Here is a 24,072-nt window from a genome sequence, read left to right as displayed (position 1 = left end):
TCAAGGGCACTCTTCAACTCCTCTCCTGTATAATTGTCACCAACCTTGACACTGAGAAGTTTCTCACTTGCTCCTTTGTCTTTGAGACATTGTTCAATATTCAAAGTCCTAGGTGTATAAAATTCTAGAGGGTCAAACTGATTACACTTAAAATCCTATTGATTACAGGATTATGGAGAAGGTAACAGTGTACTTTGACTTCTTTGGGAGAAGTTTTGTCCATGTCTTCCTCCAAAATCCACAGAATGAAAGTTCCTCAAATTGAAGAGGAGTTCATATGCTGAATGCAGACTACCTGGTAAGTGTTCCATTAAATTAAAAATTTGTTGTTATTACTAAAATAATTGTTATTATTATTATTATCCCATTCTAGTGATGAGGAAACAGCTTCAGATTAATGTTAGGTAATTTATCCAAAACCATTCAAGTAGTAGTCAGAAACTAAGAAGCAATATTCCAATGTCAGATTCTATTTTTCTGCAAACATGATGCCTAAAATTCAGCATATATGTCATGTGCTAGAGTAGAAAAAATGTGATTTTAAAACTCTAATAATAATTAAGGATAAATATTAGCTTCAGAATAATGAGTATGGATTTCTTCAATCAAATACATTTTTATAATTCAAGATAATTTTTGTCTTACATGTTAGGTATATAATACTTCTTTAAGTGGGTAAATTATCACCCATAGTTTATTAAGGCGACCAAAATACTAGAACTCCTTAATTTCAATAAATAATTGAAACTTCAGCAATCCCCAATCCTGATGATAGTGAAGAAAACTTAGCTTGCCAGTGGGAGGTAATATTTTCTGTTTACTTAGTTTCCTTCTCTACAAAGGCCATATCTTCTCTCTCTGCATTTATGTCCAATAGTTGTATACAAAGACAGAGAGCTGTTGCTCACATAAGGCCGGAAGTCAAGGGAGTGGGTGGGTATTGTGCAAATTTATGCATATCTTCAGACTGATTTCATTCTGGTTCCCTGCTGACTACCAAGGATTTACCTATCCCATCTAGTCACTGGTGCCAACTGAAACCACTTTCTCAGTCCAGTGCTGGTGTACTCAAATCTTCTCTGCTGATACCAGCTTCCAGTGATCGCTCTTTCTTCCCCTTGGTGGAACGTGTCTCATATATTTTCATTTTCTAAGCTCCTCATTTTGACGGCCTGATGTCCTTCAGTAAGCAGAGGAATACAACCTCATCTTTAGGGAAGATTTTATGGCTGAGGGTGGAGGGTCTTAATTCAAATAGATACAGTACAAGGGGAGAAACATTTATTTAAACTACAAATTTGAATTTTGTATCTGCCGATATAACATATAAAGCCAAGGATATATAGCTCTGCGAGTCTTCTTCAAGGCTGTCCACATTGCTGTCATGTGCATGTGTGTATGTGGATCCCTTTTTACTCACGCTAATACAGGTCTAGGACTTGTGGAAAAGTTGTTTTTCCTTGTGCATGTCTGTATTTTTATTCAAAGATTATTGATAGCATCTTGAGGGACACAGCTTCATACTCCTCAAAATATCAAAGAATCAATGAATGTTTGATCAGCTCCTGATTTATTTCATTTCTACTAGTAAGTTAATTCTTACAAATAAATGCAATAAGGCATAGCTCCAAGACATGAATTATACGACTTTGTGGGAGTTTCAGGTACATTAATTACTCATAATGATTTTTAGAATTTGATTGCTATATTTTTTTTTCAGAAATTACATCTTTTAACATAGATTTGTAATTACTTTTATGCATCTCTCTTTTAAACCCTGCAGATTTGCACATTAGAATCACAGCACTGCTTTGGGTTTGCCCGTGATTGTGCCTTTACTAGGGATAACTGGAAATACTTCCTCCAGGGCAGGCCTCATGGTAACAATATCCCTCCATTTCTGTTTATCTGGGAGTGTCTCGATTTTGTCCTCAATTTTGGAGGCTAGTTTCCTGGATGTAGACTACTTAGTCAACAGTTTTTTCTTCCATCTCACTGCTTTCTGACCTCCAGAGTGTAGCAGAGAAATGGGCTGGTAATCTTACTAAATCTGATTAATTTCTAATCACACTAGAAATTAGATGACTAAAATATGAAGTATTTATGGAATTTAACACATATAGTGGAAGCATGTATATAATAAGAACATGGACAATATGATTGTCCATTCTGAGCCTTGTGTTAGAAATGCCGTATTGTAACCCTGGCAATATTTGGCTTCAATTATTAGTCCACTGGCTTCTATAAGAAAGTATCTTTCCTTCTAAAATCATATATGAGGACAAATCCTGGCTGTGCAGACATATTCTCCTTAAGGATAAAAATTTGAAAATATATAATCTTTATTTTTAAAACTGAAAATTAACCAACACTTGCATATGTATTTAATACCTATACTGTCAGCATTGCAGTTAAAAAACCAATATTAATTTATTATTTTTTTAAAAAGGAAACTGACTTAGGTTAGTTTCATAATTTGTACAATTCAACCCAACTAGAAATCATAGGCATCAAGTTCTGAATCCATGTTTTATCATATTTATTATGTAAACATATATTTATCATAATAAATATCCAGATATGTTTTATCTCCTAAAACTCTTCATTTCACAGTGCATGTATCCTCTTTTTTATTTTTTATTTCATATATTTAACAAGAGCTAATACTTTGAGACAACAATTTTAGCCAAAACTACTTGTAATGGTTTGAGGAAGAGGAGAGAAATGTGTTGTAAAAGCACCTTACACACACAGGAATGTTAAGGTACTACAGACATGCAGGTCTAAATTGTGTTTTTGTCTGGAATGACAAAGTAAACAGAGAGAGAATAAAATGAATGAGAAAAAGAATTATTTCATAAAGAACATATTGAGGTAATATTATAGAAGAAATTATCAATAAAAGAAGAATTAGCCTAGAAAAGGCTAAGAAGTAAGGAGACAAAAAGGTAAGAAGAGTTAAAGTAAAAGAAAATTATAAGGTGGATGTAAGGAATCTGAAAAATAATTAGGCAAAGGAAAGGGAAGCTGAGTATGCTTAAATCAGATGACTTTGAGCCTATATGTAAACCAGGAACTGAAGTCTTGCACTAAAGTGAAAGGATTAGAATGGGCTTTTAAGGACAGTGATAAAAGATTTGAATTAGGAAATACTGTGCAAACTATGCAGCCAAATAAGAATAACTAGAATGACTGACAACAGCATTGGGTCATTTAAAACCACTTTATATTGAATATATCACTCTCTGAGGGATTCCTTTAATCAACCTGCCACACCTCCCTGAATGACATGCATATAGAATTGTCAAAATGCTGAGATTACTTTTAATTTTTAAATTATATATTAATGATTATGTGAATGAAAACCTACTTTTTTGTTTGAAATACAGTGCATTGTTAAATATTGCACACAATCTTATCATTTACCTAGACTTGTCAACTGTGTACTTCCACAGATAAAAAATATTTTTTAAGCTGTAGAAAATTTTAAATTACCAGAGCTTTAATACTCTTCAAACAAAACCATATTTTGCAAGACATTACAAATTCTCTCAAGTGATATTTTAAATTAAAATAGAAAAATCTCTATACAGTACAATGTTTTAAAGGGAAAAAGAAACAAAGCACTAATTTCTGAAATATGTTAAGATTTTCTCCAATGTACTTGAGGTCAAAGCACTGACTTGTCATATGTGTGTTCATATAGATGAAGAGGATCTTTTTAAATTGAAGCATAGTAGATTTGCAATATTATATTAGTTTCAGGTGTACAGCATACTGATTCAGTATTTTTACATATTACACTCCACTGAAAGTTATTACAAGATAATGGCTATAATTCCCGTTAGCTATAAATTATAATTTTATAATTTATATAAAATATATCCTTGTTACTTATCTATTTTATACATACTAGTTTGTAACTCTTAAACCCGTAAACCATGTCCCTCCTCACTTCCTTCTCCCCTTTAGTAACCACGAGTTTTTTCTCTATATCTGTGAGTCTGTTTCTGTCTTGCATGTACACTCATTTGGATTACTTTTTGATTCTACATATTATTGATATCTTACAATATATGTCTTTCTCTTTCTGACTTATTTCACTAAGCATAATATTCTCTAGGTTCAGCCATGTTGCTGCAAATGGCAGAATTACTTTATGGCTGAGTAATATTCTGTTGTATATGTATATACAAATTCTACTCTATCCATTTCTCTGCTGATGCGTACTTGGGTTTCTTCCATATCTTGCTTGTTGTAAATAGCCCTGCTCTGAACTTTGGGGTGCGTGTATCTTCCCAAATTAGTACTTTTTTTCCAGATATATATACCCAGGAGTGGAATTTCTGGATCATATGATAGTTCTATCTTTAGATTTTGAGGAACCTACATACTGTTTTTCATAGTCACTGCACCAATTTACATTCCCACCAACAGTGTACAAGAGTTCCCTTTTCTCCACCTCCTCACCAACACTTGTTATTTGTAGACTTTTTGATGGTAGCCATTCTGACACATGTGAAATGATAGCTTATTGTGTTTTTGATTTACATTTCTTTAATAATTAGTGATGTTTAGCATCTTTTCATGTGTCTGTTAGCCACCTGCATTCATTCTTTGGAAAAATGTCTATTCAGATCTCCTGACAATTTTTTTGATTTTTTTAAATTGAGTTTTACGAGGTGTTTATGTATTTTGATTATTAACCACTTGTCAGTATATCATTAATAAATATTTTCTCCCATTCCATAGGTTTTCTTTTCATTTTGTTGATGGTGTCCTTTGCTATGCAGAAGTTTTAAGTTTAATTAGGAGCTAATTGTTTATTATTTATTTATAAAAATTATTTATAAAAGTCATTTATTTATTTATAAAAATATTGCTATGATTTATGTCAAAGATAGTTCAGCCTATGTTGTCTTCTAGGAGCTTTATGGTTTCAGGTCTTACATTTAGGTCTTTAATTTAGTCCAGTTGCATTTAAGGTAATTATTGGTAGGTATATATATATTGTCATTTTATTACTTATTTTGTGGTTGTTTTTGTAGTTCATTTCTGTGTTTCTTCCCTTGTTTGATTATTTTCTTTAGTATTATAGTATACTTGTGTTCCTTCCTTTTTCATTTTTGCATAGGTATTGTACGTTTTTGATTTGTGGTTACCATGGAGTTCATATATGTTGATCCATATTTATATTTACTTCTTAAAAACTGGTAGTCTTTTAAGTTCAAACACATTTTTAAAAAATCTATATTTTTTACTCCCCTCCCACACATTTTGGTTTCTTGATATCATGTTTTACCTCTTCATGCTTATCCCTTAACTATTCATTGTAGTTATAGTTGCTTTTACATTTTTTTGTCTTTTAATCTACATGCTGGCTTATTTAGTTGGTTGATCCTCAATTTTTACTATATGTTTGCCTTTCCTAGTGAGATTTTCCCTTTCCTATGGATTTTTTTTTTCATTTAGAGAACACTGTTTAACATTTCTTTCAGAGTACACTTAGTTTTGATGAATTATTTTAGTGTTTTGCTTCTCTGAGAAGTTTTTTATCTGTCCTTCTAGTCTAAATGATAATCTTGCTGGGTAAAGTTTGCTAGGTTGCATATATATGTTGCATATATGCATTTTGAATATGTCATGCCACTCCCTTCTGGCCTGCAAAGTTTCTGTAGAGAAATCAGCTGATAGCCTTATGAGGATTCCCTTGTATATGACTGTTTTCCTCTTGATGCCTTTGGGATTCTCTCTTTAACTTTTGCCATTTTAATTATGATATATAGGTGTGGATTTGTTTGGGTTTATCTTGTGCGCAATTCTCTTTGCTGCCTGTACCTGGATATCTATTTCTTTCTTCAGGTTTGCAAAGTTTTCAGCCATAGTTTCCTCAAATAAATTGTTAATCTCCTTCTCTCTCTTCTCCTTTCAGAGTCCATATAGTGGGAATGTTGAAATACTTAATGTTATCCTAGAGAGCTCTTAAATTGTTTTCATTTAATTTTTTTTCTTTCTGCAAGTCTGATTGGATGATTTTCATTATTCAACTTCCAGATCACTTATACATTCTTCTGTATCACTTAGTCTGTTATTCATTCCTTCTAATGTGTTTTATTTTTTTTATTTTAGCCATTGAATTATTCATTTATGATTGGGCTTTTTTTAAAAAAATATTTTCTAGGTCTCTGTTAAAATATTCAGTGTTTAGATCAGTCTTTTTATTCCCCATCCGTTAATATTTTTATAACCAATGCTTTGAATGCTTTATCTGGTAAATTATTTATTTCTGTTTTATTATTTCATTTTTTAGGGTTTTTCTCTTGCTCATTCAGTTGAGAGTAGTTCCTCTGCCTTTTCCTTTTGCTTAGCTTTCTCTGCCTTTATGCACTTATGTGAAATAGTTAGTACTGTGGTCTTGAAAGGGTGTTCTTATGTGAGAGCATTCCTATATAGGCTGTATGTGTCCAATGCCTTTAGTGGGAGGGCTGTTTTGACATGGATGACAGTTATGTCTTTTCTCAGGGAGTGCTGTCAGCTATCACCTTGGTAGTGGGTGTGGCTGGAGATGGAGGAGCTAGAGCTTGTGCTGGGTGTGAGGTGGGACTTACTCTCTGCTCAGTGTCTGTTACTCCCCATTAGGGACAGGGTCTTATCCCACGTTTCTGTAGAAGAAACCCTGAGGGTCAGGTTTGAGCTGGCTCTGTTCCCTTTAAGTGTGCTTATTTTCCCCCTTTCCCCTCACCAGGACTTTTGTCCCAGAGGAGGGGAGTGCTGAAACAAGTGAGGCCAGTCTGCAGAAGGAAGTCTGATGCACTGCTTGAGTAGTGTCTACAACCTTGGGTGCAAGTCTCCTTGGTCTCTCACAGCCAATCACTGCTGCTGACCCCACCTCCCTCCCTGTTATGGAGCCACTCCACTGCACTGGTGGGAGTCCCTGTGGACTTGCAGCATGGTTATGGAGGTTAGCTGTTGTGAGAGAGTGGTCACCATCAGAGATATGGGCAGCTTCTGAAGTGCTGCCTGAGTAAGCACCAACAGTGGCTGCCATCACCCCACCCAGGCTCCACCCTAGGACTGGGTTTCCTCTGTGTCCCATGATCAAATCTTTTCTCTGGTGTGGCTGCCCTAGATTCAGTGCCATGCTGTGGCATGGAGTGAGTAGGGCTGGATTATTTGCTCAGCTTGAGCTGGGGCACGTGGTGAGACAGTCAAGGGAAACCTGGTGGCTGCTATAGCAAACATCTCTCTGCCCTGCCTCAGGCACTGGCCACTGTGTATGCTCTCCTCAAAAGTGGGGACCAAGCTTCTCTGAGTCCTTCTGTTTGCCACAGCAGTCCTCCAACCAGCCAAGAGGTCTTGTCTCCTCTATGTGGGACCTCAGGACTGGAACACCTAAGTCTGAGACTCAACCTGCTCACTCCTGAGGGTGGGTGTCCACCTGTATAATCGCCATTTCCTGCTGAGTCCTCTCCCAGGGGCACAAGACTGACCTGATTTTTTCTCTTCCCTTCCTACCTGATTCCATGTGGATCTTTCCTATAGCCTGAGTTATACAGGAGTCTTTCTGCCAGTATACAGTTGATTTTCTGCGAGAATTATTCTACTTGTAGAAGTGTTTTTGATGTGTTCTTAGGAGGAGGTGAGCTTCATGTCCTCTTATTCCACCATCTTTGTTCTCTCATTGAAAGGACCTTTTTTAAGAATACAAAATTTAAAGTAAACAATGCTCTAAATAGTCCTCACTTTATTGTGAACAATATTTTAATAATAAAATTATCTGTGTAACATTTAAAAATTTCAAAAACCTTTTCTGAAATTTGACAACAGTGTTTCACAAAAAACTGCTGTGCTCAAAGATGTGAACTATTGAAATGAGTTGTTAGTTGTAATTACTGTAGGTGGACAATTACCTGATAATGATATTGATAAAATGTTTATTTCATGAGTAGAGAAAGGGTGTTGGCCAAAGATATAAATTTACAATTTCAGGTATTTTAAGAGGATAATTTGTAGGATGATTAAAAGCTGCCATTTACAAAAATATTTCTGGAATTTTACCAAAGTGTTATTCCTTATATAATTCCATAAATATACAAATACTTTATATATTTATGAACATTTAAATATTTATACTTTAAATATTTAGCTTCCAAATATATTGCTTTGAATATGGAATGATTTTCACAAGTGCATTTTATTTTTCCCCAATTTGGAATTCAGTCTTTTGCAATTATTTATTCCATGTTAATGCTATGTTTAATACATACCAAAGAATATACTTAATACACATGTGGAATTTAAAAAATAATGCAATAATACAATAAGCATCTGTTGTACTCATCCATGGTAAATTCTAGAATATTATTAAAATTGTTGACAATCTTGACACAGATATTCTGAATATTTTATATTTTCTTTTTTCTTGTAGATTATCATGAGATTTTATATATGTTTTATATATATAATGTATAATTTGAAATAAATTTAAATTATGCTGAAAATTTCACCATTTTCCAACTCAGATTGTATTTTTGTATCTTGTGAAGCTACAGTTGAGTCATAATCACTCGTGATTAGGATTTCAGTGTATACAAGTCAACCTTTTTTACTTTTCAGATGAAAACAACTAGACAAATACAGTATATGTAGAATTTTATCATTAAGATCTAAATTTGCCTGCTGTCTAAACTTTACTCTGTGTCATTATATTAAAGTAAAATTACACCTTTAATATTTTTAGAAAGTTAAAATTTATTATCTTATTAAAGAAGTTTAAAGTCCTATTGATTGTCATATTAATCCCAATTATGCATATCACTAATGAAATAAGAAACATACGTGTATATATTAAAAAATATTTATCTAAAATTAAGTTTAAAACAAACAAAATTTTAATTGACTTTAAAGTTGATGTTTACTTATTGAACTGTCAGAAAGTGGTATTAGAGAGTAAATTGCAGCTTGGGTTTTTCTGGTTATAACTTATCTCAGACAAAAAAGGTGGAAAAATAATAAATATAATACATATATTTACTGAGTGCCTGCAATATGTCATTTGCTGTGCTATGTTCAATATGTGCTCTGAGCCAAAGAATAAAATATTTTAATAGTTTCACACAACTGAATGTAGGACTCTTAGTCTCAAATTCATTACTGTTTCCCTTACACTATACTATAGATTCACTATTATTATTATTGTTATTATTATTTTAAATTATTAGGACTATATCTTGGTTTCTTCAGTCATGGATTGAAATGATTTATCTGGATCTTTTCAAATGAGTTACTTGTAGATCTGTATTCTTATCCATGGTCCTTGGATCCTGGAAGTTAGGGTTCATGAAGACTCTGGAATAAAAATTTGTATGCATGTATGTAGATGATTCAAAGAAGAATACATTTAGATCCTTACGATATTAGTAACTTCTTAAAAAATCTATAATCTTTACTGTAGGAAATATGAGGCATCCTTTCAAAAATTTTCCACTTAAGAGAATAGAAACTTTGTAGTACTATATTAGCACTTTTATGTATTTGAAGAGACATATGAGAAATACTACTTCCATTGTTTTATCTACAATAGTGGAGGATATGACAATCAGAATTTTAATCCAACTGTATGCCAATTCAATTGAGTTTAACTAACAGCTATTGAGTGTTCATTTTTCCTGAGAATCCAACATATGAAAAAGAAATATACACTTTGTATATCATTTAATGAATAAATAAACTCTAATTTGCTATATTAGCTTAATTACACATTTATTTTATTTTCAATAAGTGCTACTTTGTGAAAGACGATGCATGGTGCCTGTGGTGAATGTAAACAAACATGCAACTGCTTACTCTTTTTTCCAATGAGATTCATAACACAGTAAAAAGAAATCTAAATATGAATCAATATGAGAGCAGTTAGATAAATGCGAAAGGTGAAGGGAAGTAATATTTTTCTCCTAGTGTTGTTCATGAGCAGTGATCAAGATTTTTAAAAAGGCAACCCAGAATATTAAGAGCGTTTAAAAATTATAGCAGTTATAAAGAATATTGTTAATAAATTTATGACTAAGGAGAAATCACTTTTAAGGCTGAGTTTCTCATGAGGTCCTAAATATCCAATCAGAAGGGACACTACATTTATTTGCTAAACAAACACAAATTTTGAGACCGTGACTTGAATCTTTAATTAAAATTTCAATCTTTTGCAGATTTTATGGGAAGAAAAGACACACCAATGGAAGTGCCTCTAAAATGACATTTCATTTTCATGAAACATAAATTTGTGGGTTTTGTTCATAAATACAACTAATATAACTGAGGAATTCAGAAACTCATGGGAGATCTTGCTATAAATAATCATAATTCAAAATTATTTATAACATTTATGATTGACCTTTATACAACCTGCAACACAAAATAATATCCAGAACAGGGTGAGGATAAGTATGTAATTGAGTGGTCAAACATTATCATAGATAGACTTAGATCCTTTCTGTAAAGTAAATTTTGTTTCCACATAGGTTGGTATGGTGAATAGGAAGACTATGCATTGAGATTTATTTCACCATAAACTTGCATGTCCTCTATGCAGAAGACAAATGAAAGAGAGAGAAATGATAGAGTCATATGTCACGACATGCATGGTACACTATCTTCCACAAGGTAACACTCGTTAGCAATAGAATAAGTGTGAAAATTAAGCCACAATGTATATATATTCACTTGGCCTTGTAAAGATCAAAAGAACTTTCTACATCTAAGTTGGGGCTAGAGAATCTTTGGGAAGTTTAACTTTAAATGTCTAATTCAATTAATGATAATTCAAGACTATCCAGTTTTATGGCTCCTCTAAGTAGTGAGAAACAAAGCCAATGGAAATACAGGTATCCTAGGATTGGCAAACATTTAATATTTTGTCTGATCAGGTCCTTGGTATTGTTCAGTAAAATTTACTTCCATAATACCAAAACTAGGTACAATTTCTTAAGTCTCATCCTACTAAACCTATAAGAAATATTTGAATCAGTCTTCACTTTTCTTATCAGTCAGAATTCTTTCATGGTTCTCTTGCCTCACCAGGCAATGCTTCAGAACTGCTGAAGTCTTTGATTTCCTCACCTAAATCTAGATAGAAATAGATATGGGTCTTTGAAATCTTTTTAAAATTAGAAACTACTTATCTAGCTACATGGTTTTATATATCATATATATGCTGACCATTCTCTAATTCATATCGCTTGTCCTAACTTTTCCCTTGAACTCCAGACTACTGAACATTTCTACTTTGCTGACTAATGCTTCATTCCTGACATTCTACCTGTGTTATAGATCTTCAAATAACTGCTTGGAATCCATTATTCATATTTTTCCACTATGCTTTCTACCATAGCAGGATTAATCCATTTGAACTAGATCAAGAAACACTTGCTGTCTTATTTCCAGTTGGATTTGCATAATGAGAGATATCAGAATGAAGACTAGAGAGCAAGAGGAGAGTAATATTAAGGTATTTATTTCACTAAGATCACCATATGTTATCTGTAACACTTTACTGAAGAACACAGTTTTCTTCAGGCAACTTTATGCATGGAAATCTACATGGTTTGTGGCAATCGCCCTTTCCATTTAGATGTAGGAATTATAATGGCAACCACTTTCTTATCACAGTTTTTAACCCCCAGAGTACTGTAAATACCCCCTTGATTTTCCCAGACCCAACTTTTGTAGTTACTTTCTTCCCTTTATTAAATTCTCTTCAAACTGCCAGTTTCTGTATGTCATATGTTTTCTGCTGAATGCCAACTAAAACATCATTCAAAGTCTTCATCTCACAGACTTTTCAGGAATTAGCAAATGCATTTAATAATAGTTAAAACCAAAACTTTTGAAAATTTTCTTTTCTCTCTTTCTCTTATCTCCATCTAAATCCATTTTTTTTACATCTTTATTGGGGTATAATTTGTTTACAATGGTGTGTTAGTTTCTACTTTATAACAAAGTGAATCAGTTATACATATACATATGTTCCCACATCTCTTCCCTAAATCCATTCTTAAATTCTGTTGGCTTCATTTGAGAATATATTCAGATTTTGACTCCTTTGTATCCATTCCCCACTTCTAGAACCCCAAATCTTTACTTATCTATGTTCTATTCTCATTGCAGTGAGAATGATCCTTTTAAAATAAAATACATATTATGATACCTCACTATTCAAATTTTCTTTCCCCTCTTTTTGCCTTCAATGAAGAGAGTAAAACTGATATTTAATATCTGAATAGTCACCAAGTAACATTAAATTGAAGGCTTTTTAAAACTAACTTCATTAATGTTTTGGCTATAGATAGTGGGCATGCAGCAAAATTAGACAATTTTTGACAATTAGATTTTGACAGAGCTGATTGGCTTGTAAAACATCCAATGGAGGAAGGGCGGTCTCCAATGTTTAGAAGTTGTAAGAATATTGAGAACAATTTTGAGTAATGTTTAACTCAAAAAATTACTCAAATAATTTTCAAGAATATATACTTGTTTAGTCATTACCCTTCTCATGGAATTTTATTATCACTATGCTATATGGTTTCCACTTGAAGGACTGCTTCAAAGATGTGGTGTGGGGCTTCCCTGGTGGTGCAGTGGTTGAGAGTCTGCCTGCCAATGCAGGGGACAAGGGTTCGTGCTCCGGTCCAAGAAGATCCCACATGCCACGGAGCGGCTGGGCCCATGAGCCATGGTCGCTGAGCCTGTGCGTCCGGAGCCTGTGCTCCACAACGGGAGAGGCCACAACAGTGAAAGGTCCGCGTACCACAAAAAAAAAGCTGTGGTGCAAGCTCTGAAACAGCACATAATATGTTTCTGGATACCACAGAGAACTGTGAAGGCATGTGTGAGTATGAGGAGAATTTCTTTTTTTATTGAAGAATTATTGTTGTACAATATTATATGTTATAGGTGAACAACATAGAGATTCACAATTTTTAAAGGTTATATTCCATTTATAGTTATTATAAAATATTAGCTATATTCCTTGTGTTATACAATATATCCTTGTAGCTTATTTATTTTATACATAATACTTGGTACCTCTTAATTCCTTATGCCAATCGTGACCTTCCCTGCTTCCCTCTCCTCACTGATAACCACTAGTTTGTTGTATATATAATGGATATTATATATATATCACATCTCCTTTATTCTTTCATCTGTTGATGGACATGTCCATATCTTGGCAATTATAAATAATGCTGCTATGAACACTGAGGTGCATGTACCTTTTCGAATTTGTGTTTCCAGTTTTTTTTTTTTTTTTTCACATTGAGATCTATTTTTATTTTATTTTATTTTTTTAACATCTTTATTGGGGTATAATTACTTTACAATGGTGTGTTAGTTTCTGCTTTATAACAAAGTGAATCAGTCATACATAAACATATGTTCCCATATGTCTTCCCTCTTGCGTCTCCCTCCCTCCCACCCTCCATATCCCACCCCTCCAGGCTGTCACAAAGCACATATCCCTGTGCCATGCGACTGCTTCCCACTAGCTATCTATTTTACTACGTTTGTTAGTGTGTATATGCCCATGACTCTCTCTCGCCCTGTCACAGCTCACCCTTCCCCCTCCCCATAACCTCAAGTCTGTTCTCTAGGAGGTCTGCGTCTTTATTCCTGCTTTACCCCTAGGTTCTTCATGACATTTTTTTTCTTAAATTCCATACATATGTGTTAGCATACAGTATTTGTCTTTTTCTTTCTGACTTACTTCACTCTGTATGACAGACTCTAGGTCTATCCACCTCATTACAAATAGCTCAATTTCGTTTCTTTTTATGGCTGAGTAATATTCCATTGTATATATGTGCCACATCTTCTTTATCCATTCATCCGATGATGGGCACTTAGGTTGTTTCCATCTCCAGGCTATTGTAAATAGAGCTGCAATGAACATTTTGGTACATGACTCTTTTTGAATTTTGGTTTTCTCAGGGTATATGCCCAGTAGTGGGATTGCTGGGTCATATGGTAGTTCTATTTGTAGTTTTTTAAGGAACCTCCATACTGTTCTCCATAGTGGCTGAACCAATTCACATTTCCACCAGCAGTGCAAGAGTGTTCCTTTTCTCCACACCCTCTCCAGCATTTATTGTTTCTAGATTTTTTGATGATGGCCATTCTGACTGGTGTGACATGATATCTCATTGTAGTTTTGATTTGCATTTCTCTAATGATTAATGATGTTGAGCATTCTTTCATGTGTTTGTTGGCAGTCTGTATATCTTCTTTGGAGAAATGTCTATTTAAGTCTTCTGCCCATTTTTGGATTGGGTTGTTTGTTTTCTTGTTATTGAGCTGCATGAGCTGCTTGTAAATTTTGGAGATTAATCCTTTGTCAGTTGCTTCATTTGCAAATATTTTCTCCCATTCTGAGGGTTGTCTTTTGGTCTTGTTTATGGTTTCCTTTGCTGTGCAAAAGCTTTGAAGTTTCATTAGGTCCCATTTGTTTATTTTTGTTTTTATTTCCATTACTCTAGGAGGTGGGTCAGAAAGGATCTTGCTGTGATTTATGTCATAGAGTGTTCTGCCTATGTTTTCCTCTAAGAGTTTGATAGTTTCTGGCCTTACATTTAGGTCTTTAATCCATTTTGAGCTTATTTTTGTGTATGGTGTTAGGGAGTGATCTAATCTCATCCTTTTATGTGTTTCCAGTTTTTTTGGCTATATACCCAGCAGTGAAGTTGTTGGGTCATATGGTAGTTCCATTTTTAGTTTTTTGAGAAACCTGCATACTGTTTTCCACAGTGACTGCACCAATTTACATTCCCACAAACAGTTTGTGGGGGTTCCCTTTTCTTCACATCCTCGTCAACAATTGTTGTGTTCTTTTTGATGATTGCCATTCTGACAGGTATGTGTGTGTAGTGATATCTCATTGTGGTTTTACTTTGCATTTCTCTGATGATTAATGATGTTGAGCATCTTTTCATGGCTGTTGGCCATCATGGGCCTGAACATCCTTATGAGTGGAATTTCTAATGGTTACAACCAATGACCTGTTAAAAAAAAAAAGTTTCTCTCCTGCTCCTGGAGCTCTGGACTCTGCTGAATTTGTGGATTAACGTTAATGACACAAAGAACTTCTTCACAAGGGTCAAAACAATGATTTTACAGTAAGCTACCAAAAAGTCATCTTGAAGGTAATTGACAATTTTGAAATTATCGTGGATGAATTCCAGAATTAATAGTCAAAAAATAGGTTCAGATTATTGGGTTGGGTTGTTGAGCCTGGTTATCATCAAGAAATAGAGTTTTGTTATATACTGGAGACAGGATGGATGGAGACGGGAACCAGCAATCTCATGTTCTTCCTCATATTTCCATTCAATCCCATCTATCTGAGAATCTGCTCAAAGGCAAAAGTGAGTAGTGCAGGAGGACTTAAATTCTGATATATACACTTGAATAATTGCTGAAGGAAAAATATAGGAGTTCATCTCAGTAATGGTTATTCTTTTTATCCAACATTATTTATATGGCATGTTTATCATGTACAACCTCACCATGAACTCTGTAAGTTGCATATCAGCACACTATGATGATAAATGGAATAAAAAAATTGAATCTTCAAATGAACATATAAAGAGATACTTGATATCATATATCATTAGTGAATTGCAAATTAAAACAATAATGGGATATCAATGCTTCTATTAGAATTGGTAAAAACCAAAATACTGATAATACTAAATGCTGGTACAGATGAAGAGCTATAGGAATACTTATTCATTGCTTATGGGAATGAAAAATCATAAAACCACTTTGAAAGACAGTTTGGAATTTCTTACAAAGCTAAACATGGTCTTATCATATGATCCTGGTCTTTGATATTTACCCAAATTACTTCAAAAGTTATGTCCATACAAAAATGTACATAAATGTCTAAAACAGATAAATTCACTATTGCTAAAACTTGAAAGCAACTAAAGGCAGTGGGTAAATGGTTAAGCTGTGATGCATTCAGTCAATGGAATATTATTCATCAATAAAAAGAAATGAGATATTAAGTCACAAAAATACATGGAGAAATCTTAAATGCATATCTCTCAGTAAAAGAAACCCATCCAAAAATGCTCTGTACTGTATAATTCTAACTATATGACATTCTGGAAAGCACAAAACTATAGGAAAAGTAAAATGTGTTTTTCACAGAGTCTTAGGGAGGAAATATATGATTAAGTGGAGCACAGGGGATATTTAGGGCAGCCAAACTTTTCTACAAGATATTACAGTGATGGATACATGTCACTATATAGTTCTCAAAACCAGTAGAATGTATAATACAAAGAGTTGTAACAATATTATTTTATAATATATAATATATTATTATACATAATATTGTAATAAAATACAATGTATAATAATATTATTAATAAATAACAATACTGTCTCATTAATTATCAAAAATATACCATGCTAATGCAAGATGTTAATAATAGGGGAAACTGGGTGGAGGGAGAACTCTGTACAGTTATATATGAGAACTCTGTACAGTTCTCTTAATTTTCCATAAACCTAAAACTGATTGAAAAATAAAGCTTATTAAGTTTTTGTTTAAACAGCATATCTTAAGGATGTTATCCAAAGATCTTTTACATAGAGCTAGATCAGGAACTGACAATATTTGGCATTCTCTCCCTTTCTGTAAGAGTCGAGTATCTCTTAAATGATAGGTGCTTTATGATTTTACTTATAAATACAAATATAAAAATAAGAATAGAGATTTGGCTTTGGAAAAAACAAAATGGCGAAATATAATGAACACCTGTCAGTTTTGCAACAGCTTCCAATAACCCCTTTCTCTTCCTCAATGGGCCTGCCGCACATTGTGAGAGACAATAACTTTGCTCCTGAATCAGAACCCTAATATGGTATGCTCATCCAATCAGAATCTTAGTGAGAATCTAGAGATTTTCATGTTAAATAAAGGAAAATTTTAAGTTGTCTATGCTGGCAGTAGAACACTATTCAGCACTGACAGAGGACCTAGCAATTTGCTAGCCAGATGTTCCTGTTGCCATGTACTCCTAGAGTCTCATTTTTTGCACATTTCTCTAGCCTACATTTTCCAACCTGCAATCAGTATACAGTCTGCCCTCGATATCTGTGGGTCCTGCATCTGGGGATTCAACCAACCATGAATCAAAAATATTTTTTAAAAAACTTTCAGAAATTTCTAAAAAATGAAACAAATCTGCCATGTGCTGGCAGCAACTTATATATAATTTACTTGTATTAACTATTATAAGTAATCTAGAGATGATTTAAAGTATATGGAGGATGTGCTTAGGTTATATACAAATACTACACCATTTTATATATACATTTGAGCATCCATGGATTTTGGTATCTGTAGGGTTCCTGGAGATAATAACCTGCGGATATCAAGGGATGACTATGGTGATTTCCACTACGCATATCTATTTCATTAACTTTCATTTAAAACAGCCAGAATCAATTTCTGTTACTTTAAACGAAAAATAGAAAATGTCATTGCTGTTATTTTCTTATTATGATTATTTATATTATTTTTCAATTTTTATATAAGGGAAGGCAATAAGTACAATATAATAGGAAAAAACAGTTATGAACTACTTGTATATCTAACAAGCAGTAAGTTAGCCAATCAGAAATAAATATTTTTGAATTGTAGCCCATATTCCCCCAGCTTAAAAATCATTTCAATTAACAAAAGAAATAAATGTGTACTTTCATTTGTGAGGATAATATGTATCAACAGTCAACATATTCTTCAGAAAAGAAAATCAAAATTTTCTCATCAATAAAGTTTCAAGTCAGCTAAACAGTGTTCTGTGGGTAATACTACGCACTAACCTTTTCATAATATATACAGCCCTGAAAGTCCTGCCATTTTACTAATAACATATTTTTATCATAAATCTCTCAATGTCTCTGGAAATAGAACTTCTTTGGATCTTTGGTGAAAAAGTGCTGTGATCACAGGGCAGAAAATGTGAAAAACAAGGCATCTTTATCAGGCTAAGATGCGAATGCCTTCACATTAATATAACCTTCATTTAAACTAAATTAAGTTGTAAAAATAAAGAGCTTATGCCAGGTTGACATAAAAGAACTCACTGAATGCACAGAACTGTGAGGCTACCACATATTTCTAAATAATAGTGAGTAGACAGAACATATTATTACACTGGGAAATTTATGTCATAATGACAAGCATTAAAATCTTTCAAAAATTTCTACTTTTATTAAACAAATGTTTTATATGATCATATGAAAATGTGTGCTATAAAATCCTAAAACAAATTATTGATATTTAAGTTTACACAGAGAACGATTCTAAATTGCTGTGAAAGTAAATGAACTCAAATCTTTCTTCTTATTTTATGTTTTCCAGGTAATAATACTGTCATATGAGAGGTATACATGTGAGAACATTTTAACAAAAAGTAATATGCAAATACCAGTAAGAATCTTGCCAATTAAATTGTTATCTAATTGTAGAATTACTATAATATTTTGGGGGGGTCCCCTTTTTGCTGAAATAACTAGCATTAGGGTTTTTTTTAATGTAAAGTGCTTCTTTGATGTTGTAATATTCATGGATGCTATTTTTTTGGTGGTATTTTTTTCCCAGTGTTTTTGAGACATAATTAATACACTGCATTGTATAGGTTTAAGTTGTACAGCATGAAGATTTGATTTGCATACCTCATGAAATGATTGAAAAATTAGCTTAATGAAAATCCATCTTCTAATATAGATACAAAATTAAAGAAATAAAAAGAAATATATTTTTCCTTGTGATGAGAATCCTTAGGATTTAATCTCTTATAATGTTCCTACATAAAATACAACAGTGTTGATTATATTTATTATGTTGTACTTTACATTCCTAGTACTTACTTATCTTAAACTGGAAGTTTGTAAATTTTGCTATCTTCATCCACTTTTCCATCCCCCACCCCTCACCACTTATAACTATACATCTGATTTATTTTATTTTTTAATTAATTTTTATTTGAGTAAGTTTGATTTACAATATTGTGTTAGTTTCTGTTATACAGCAAAGTGAATCAGTTACACATATACATATATCACTCTTGTTTAGATTCTATTCCCATATAGGTCATTAGAGTACTGTACAGAGTATTGAGTAGAATTCCCTGAGCTATACATTAGGTTCTTATTAGTTATCTATTTTATATATAGTAGTTTATATATGTCAGTCCCAATCTCCCAATTTATCCCCACCCCCTGTTCCCTTTTGGTAACCATAAATTTGTTTTCTACATCTGTGACTCTATTTCTGTTTTGGAAATATGTTTATTTGTACCATTTTTTTAAATTCCAAATACAAACATTATCATATGATATTTGTCTTCCTCTGCCTTACTTACTTCACTATGACAATCTGTAGGTCAATCCATGTCACTGAAAATGACATTATTTTGTCTTTTTATGGCTGAGTGATATTCCATTGTTTATATGTATCCCATCTTCTTTATCCATTTCTATGTTGATGGACATTTAAGTTGATTCTATGTCCTGGCTATTGTAAACAGTGTGGTAATGAGCATTGGGGTGCATGTACGTTTTCAAATTATGGTTTTCTCTGTATATATGTCCAGGAGTGGGATTGCTGGATCATATGATAGCTCTAGTTTTAGTTTTTTAAGGAACATCCATACAGTTCTCCATAGTGGTTGTACCAATTTATATTCTCACTAACAGTAGAGGATGTTTCCCTTTGTACCACACTCTCTACAGCATTTAATGTTTGTAGAATTTTTGATGATGGCCATTCTGACTGGTGTGAGGTGATACCTCATTGTAGTTTTGATTTGCATTTTTGTAATTATTAGTGATGTTGAGCATCTTTTCATGTGCCTCTTGGCTATCCATATGTCTTTTTCAGAGAAATGTCTATTTAGATGTTCTGCTGATGTTTTCATTGGGTTGTTTTATTTGTTTGTTTTTGATATTGAGCTGCATGATCTGTTTGTATATTTTGGAGATTAATCCCTTGTTGGTTGCTTCCTTTGCAAATATTTTCTCCCATTCTGTGGATTGTCTTTTAATTTTGTATATGTCTTCCTTTGCTTTGCAAAAGCTTTTAGGTTTAGTTATGTCCCATTTGTTTATTTTTGGTTTTATTTTCATTACTCTAGGAGGTGGATCAAAACACATCTTGCCACAATGTATATCACAGAGTGTTGCACCTAAGTTTTCCTCTAAGAGATTTATAGTGACCAGCCTTACATTTAGGACTTTGATCTATTTTGAGGTATTTTATTTTTTTTGTATGGTGTTAGAAAGTGTTCTAATTTCATTCTTTTGCATGTAGCTGTCCAGTATTCCCAACACCACTTATTGAACAGACTGTCTTGCATATTCTTCCCTCCTTTATCATAGATTAGGTGACCATAGGTGCGTGAGTTTATCTCTGGATTTTCTATCCTGTTCAACTGATTTATATTTCTGTTTTTGTGCCAGAACCACAGTGTTTTGATTACTGTAGATTTGTAGTATAGTATAAAGTCAGGGAGATGATTCCTCCAGCTTTATTTTTCTTTCTCAAGATTGTTTTGGCTATTCGGGGTCTTTTGTGTTTCCATACAAATTGTAAAATTTTTGTTCTAACTGTGAAAAATTCTATTGGTAATTTGATAGGGATTGTATTAAATCTGTAGATTACTTTGGATACTACAGTCATTTTGACAATATTGATTCTTCCAATCCAAGCCCATGGTATATCTCTCCATCTGTTTGTTTCAACTTTTATTTCTTTCATCAGTATCTTATAGTTTTCTGAGTACTGGTATTTTGCCTCCTTAGGTAGGTTTATTCCTAGGTATTTTATTCTTTTGGATGTGATGGTAAATGGGATTGTTTCCTTAATTTCTCTTTCTGAACTTTCACTATGGGTGTTTAAGAATGCAAGAGATTTCTGTACATTAATTTTCTATCCTGCAACTTTACCAAATTCATTGATGAGCTCTAGTAATTTTCTGGTAGCATCTTTAGGATTTTCTATGTATAGTGTCATGCCACTGAAAACACTGATAGCTTTACTTCTTTTCCAGGTTGGATTCCTTTTATTACTTTTACTTATCTGATTGCCATGGCAAGAACTTCCAAAACTATGTTGAATAATTGTGGAGAGAGTGGACATCCTTGCCTTGTTCCTGATCTTAGAGGAAGTGTTTTCAGTATTTCACAGTTGAAAATGATGTTTGCTGTCTGTTTGTCATATACAGCATTTATTATGTTGAGATATGTTCCCTCTATACCCACTTTCTGGAGATTTTTTTAAAATTATAAATGGGTGTTGAATTTTGTCAAAAGCTTTTTCTGCATCTATTGAGAGGATCATATGATTTTTATTCTTCAATTTGTTGACGTGTATCACACTGACTGGTTTGCTGATATTGAAAAATCCTTGTATCCCTGAGATAAATTTCACTTGATCAAGAGGTATGATTCTTTTAATGTGTTGTTGGATTCTGTTTGCTAGTATTTTGTTGAGGATTTCTGCATCTATATTCATCACTTTTATCAGCCTGTAATTTTATTTTTAATGCTAAATTTGTCTGGATTTTGTATCAGGGTGATGGTGGCCTCATAGAATTAGCTTGGGAATGTTCCTTCTGCAATTTTTTGGAAGAGTTTGAGAAGGATATGTGTTAACTCTCTTCTAATGTTTGATAGAATTCACCTGTGAAGCCATTTGGTCCTAGACTTTTGTTTGTTGGAAGGTTTTTAATCACAGTTTCAATTTCTGTACTTGTGATTGGTATGATCAGGTTTTCTATTTCTTCATTGTTCAGTCTTAGAATGTTGTAAATTTCTAAGAATTTGTCCATTTCTTCTAAGTTGTCCATTTTATAGGTGTATAGTTTCTTGTAGTAGTCTCTTATGATCCTTTGTATTTCTGTGGTGTCCATTGTATCTTTTCCTTTTTCATTTCTAATTTTATTGGTTTGCATCCACTCCCTTTTTTTCTTGATGAGTCTGGCTAACAGTTCATCAATTTTGTTTATCTTCACATAAGACCAGCTTTTAGTTTCATTTATTTTTGCTATTGTTTGCTTTGTCTCTATTTCATTTATTTCTGGTCCAATGTTTATGATTTCTTTCCTTCTACTATCTTTGGGTTTTCTTTCTTCCTCTTTCTCTAGTCACATCAGGTATAAGGTTAGGTTGTTTATTTGAGATTTTTCTTGTTTCCTGAGGTAAGATTATATTGCTATGAACTTCCCTCTTAGAACCTCTTTTGCTACATCACAAGGGCTTTGGACCATCGTGTTTTCACACTCATTTGTCTTTAGGTGTTTTTTGATTTCCTCTTTGATTTCTTCAGTGATCCAATGGTTGTTTAGTAACATATTGTTTAGCCTCCATCTGTTTGTGTTTTTTACAGTTTGTGTGTGTGTGTGTGTGTTTGTGTAATTGATTTCTAATCTCATAACATTATGGTTGGAGAAGTTTTGTATGATTTCAATTTTCTTAAACTTAGAGGCTTACTTTGTGGCCCAATGTGTGATCTATCCTGGAGAATGTTTCATTTGCACTTGAAAAGAAAGTGTATTCTGATGAATTCATATGGAATGTCCTATAGATATCAAATAAGCCTATCTGGTCTAATGAGTCTTTCAAGGCTTGTGTTTTCTTATTAATTTTCTTTCTAGATGATTTGTCCATTGGTGTAATTGTGGTGTTAATGTCTCCCACTATTATTGTTTTACTGTCAATTTTCCCTTTTATAGCTGTTAGTGTTTGCCTTATATATTGAGGTGCTCCTATGTTGGGTACATAAATATTTATAATTGTTATATCTTCTTCCTGTATTGATCCTTTGATCATTACATAATGTTCTTCATCTCTTGTAACAGTCTTTATTTTAAAGTCTATTTTATCTGTTATGAGTATTTCTACTCCAGCTTTCTTTTGATTTCTATTTGCATGGAATTTCTTTTTCCATACCCTCACTTTCAGTCTCTATGTGTCCCTAGGTCTGAAGTAGGTCTCTTGTGGACAGCATATATATTCTTCTTCTTTTTTTTTTAAAATCCATTTATCCAGTCTTTGTCTTTTGGTTGGAGTGTGTAATCCATTTATATTTAAGGTAATTATCAATATGTATGTTCCTATTGCCATTTTCTTAATTGCTTTTGTAGGTCTTTTTTCCTCCTTTCCTCTTTTGTTCTCTTCTCTTATGGCTTAATAACCATCTTTAGTGTTGTTTTGAGGTTGCTTATTCTTTTTTGTGTGTGTATCTATTGTAGTTTCTGAGTTTGCTCTTCCCATGTGGTTTTGATATAGCAGTCTATATATGTACAAAATTGTTTTAACTTTCTGGTCTCTTTTCTTCCTAGAACAGGTCCTTTAGCTTTTGTAGTAAATCTGGTTTTGTGGTTCTGAATTCTCTTGGCTTTTGCTTGTCTGTAGAGCTTTTGATTTCTCCATCAGATATGAATGAGAGCCTTGCTGGGTAGAGTACTCTTGGTTGTAGGTTTTTCCCTTTCATCACTTTAAATATATTATGACATTCCTTTCTGGCCTGCAGAGTTTCTGCTTAAAAATCAGCTGATAACCTTATGGAGATTCTTTGTATATTATTTGTTGCTTTTCCACTGTTGCTTTAATATTTTTTGTCTTTAATTTTTGTCAGTTAGATTAATATGTGTTTCAATGTGTTCCTCCTTGGGTTTATCCTGTATGGAATTCTCTGTGCTTCCTGGACTTGATTTAATGTGTCCTTTCTCATGTTAGGGAAGTTTTTGGCTCTAATATCTTCAGTTATTTTCTCAGGGCTTTTCTCTTTCTCTTCTCCTTCTGGACCCCTATAATACTACAAATGTTTGTGCATTTAATATTGTTCCAGAGGCCTCTGAGGCTGTCCTCATTTCTTTTAATTCTTTTTTCTTTCTTCTGTTCTGTGACAGTGATTTCCACCACTCTGTCAGCCAGCTCACTTATTTGTTCTTCTACCTCATTTATTCTGTTGTTGATTCCTTCTAGTGTGTATTTTTTATTTCA

The sequence above is a fragment of the Pseudorca crassidens genome, chromosome 18 (genome assembly GCF_039906515.1).
Source record: "Pseudorca crassidens isolate mPseCra1 chromosome 18, mPseCra1.hap1, whole genome shotgun sequence".
Classification (NCBI taxonomy): Eukaryota; Metazoa; Chordata; class Mammalia; order Artiodactyla; family Delphinidae; genus Pseudorca; species Pseudorca crassidens.
The sequence above is the reverse complement of the archived record's forward strand: the minus strand, read 5'-3'. Positions refer to the sequence as shown.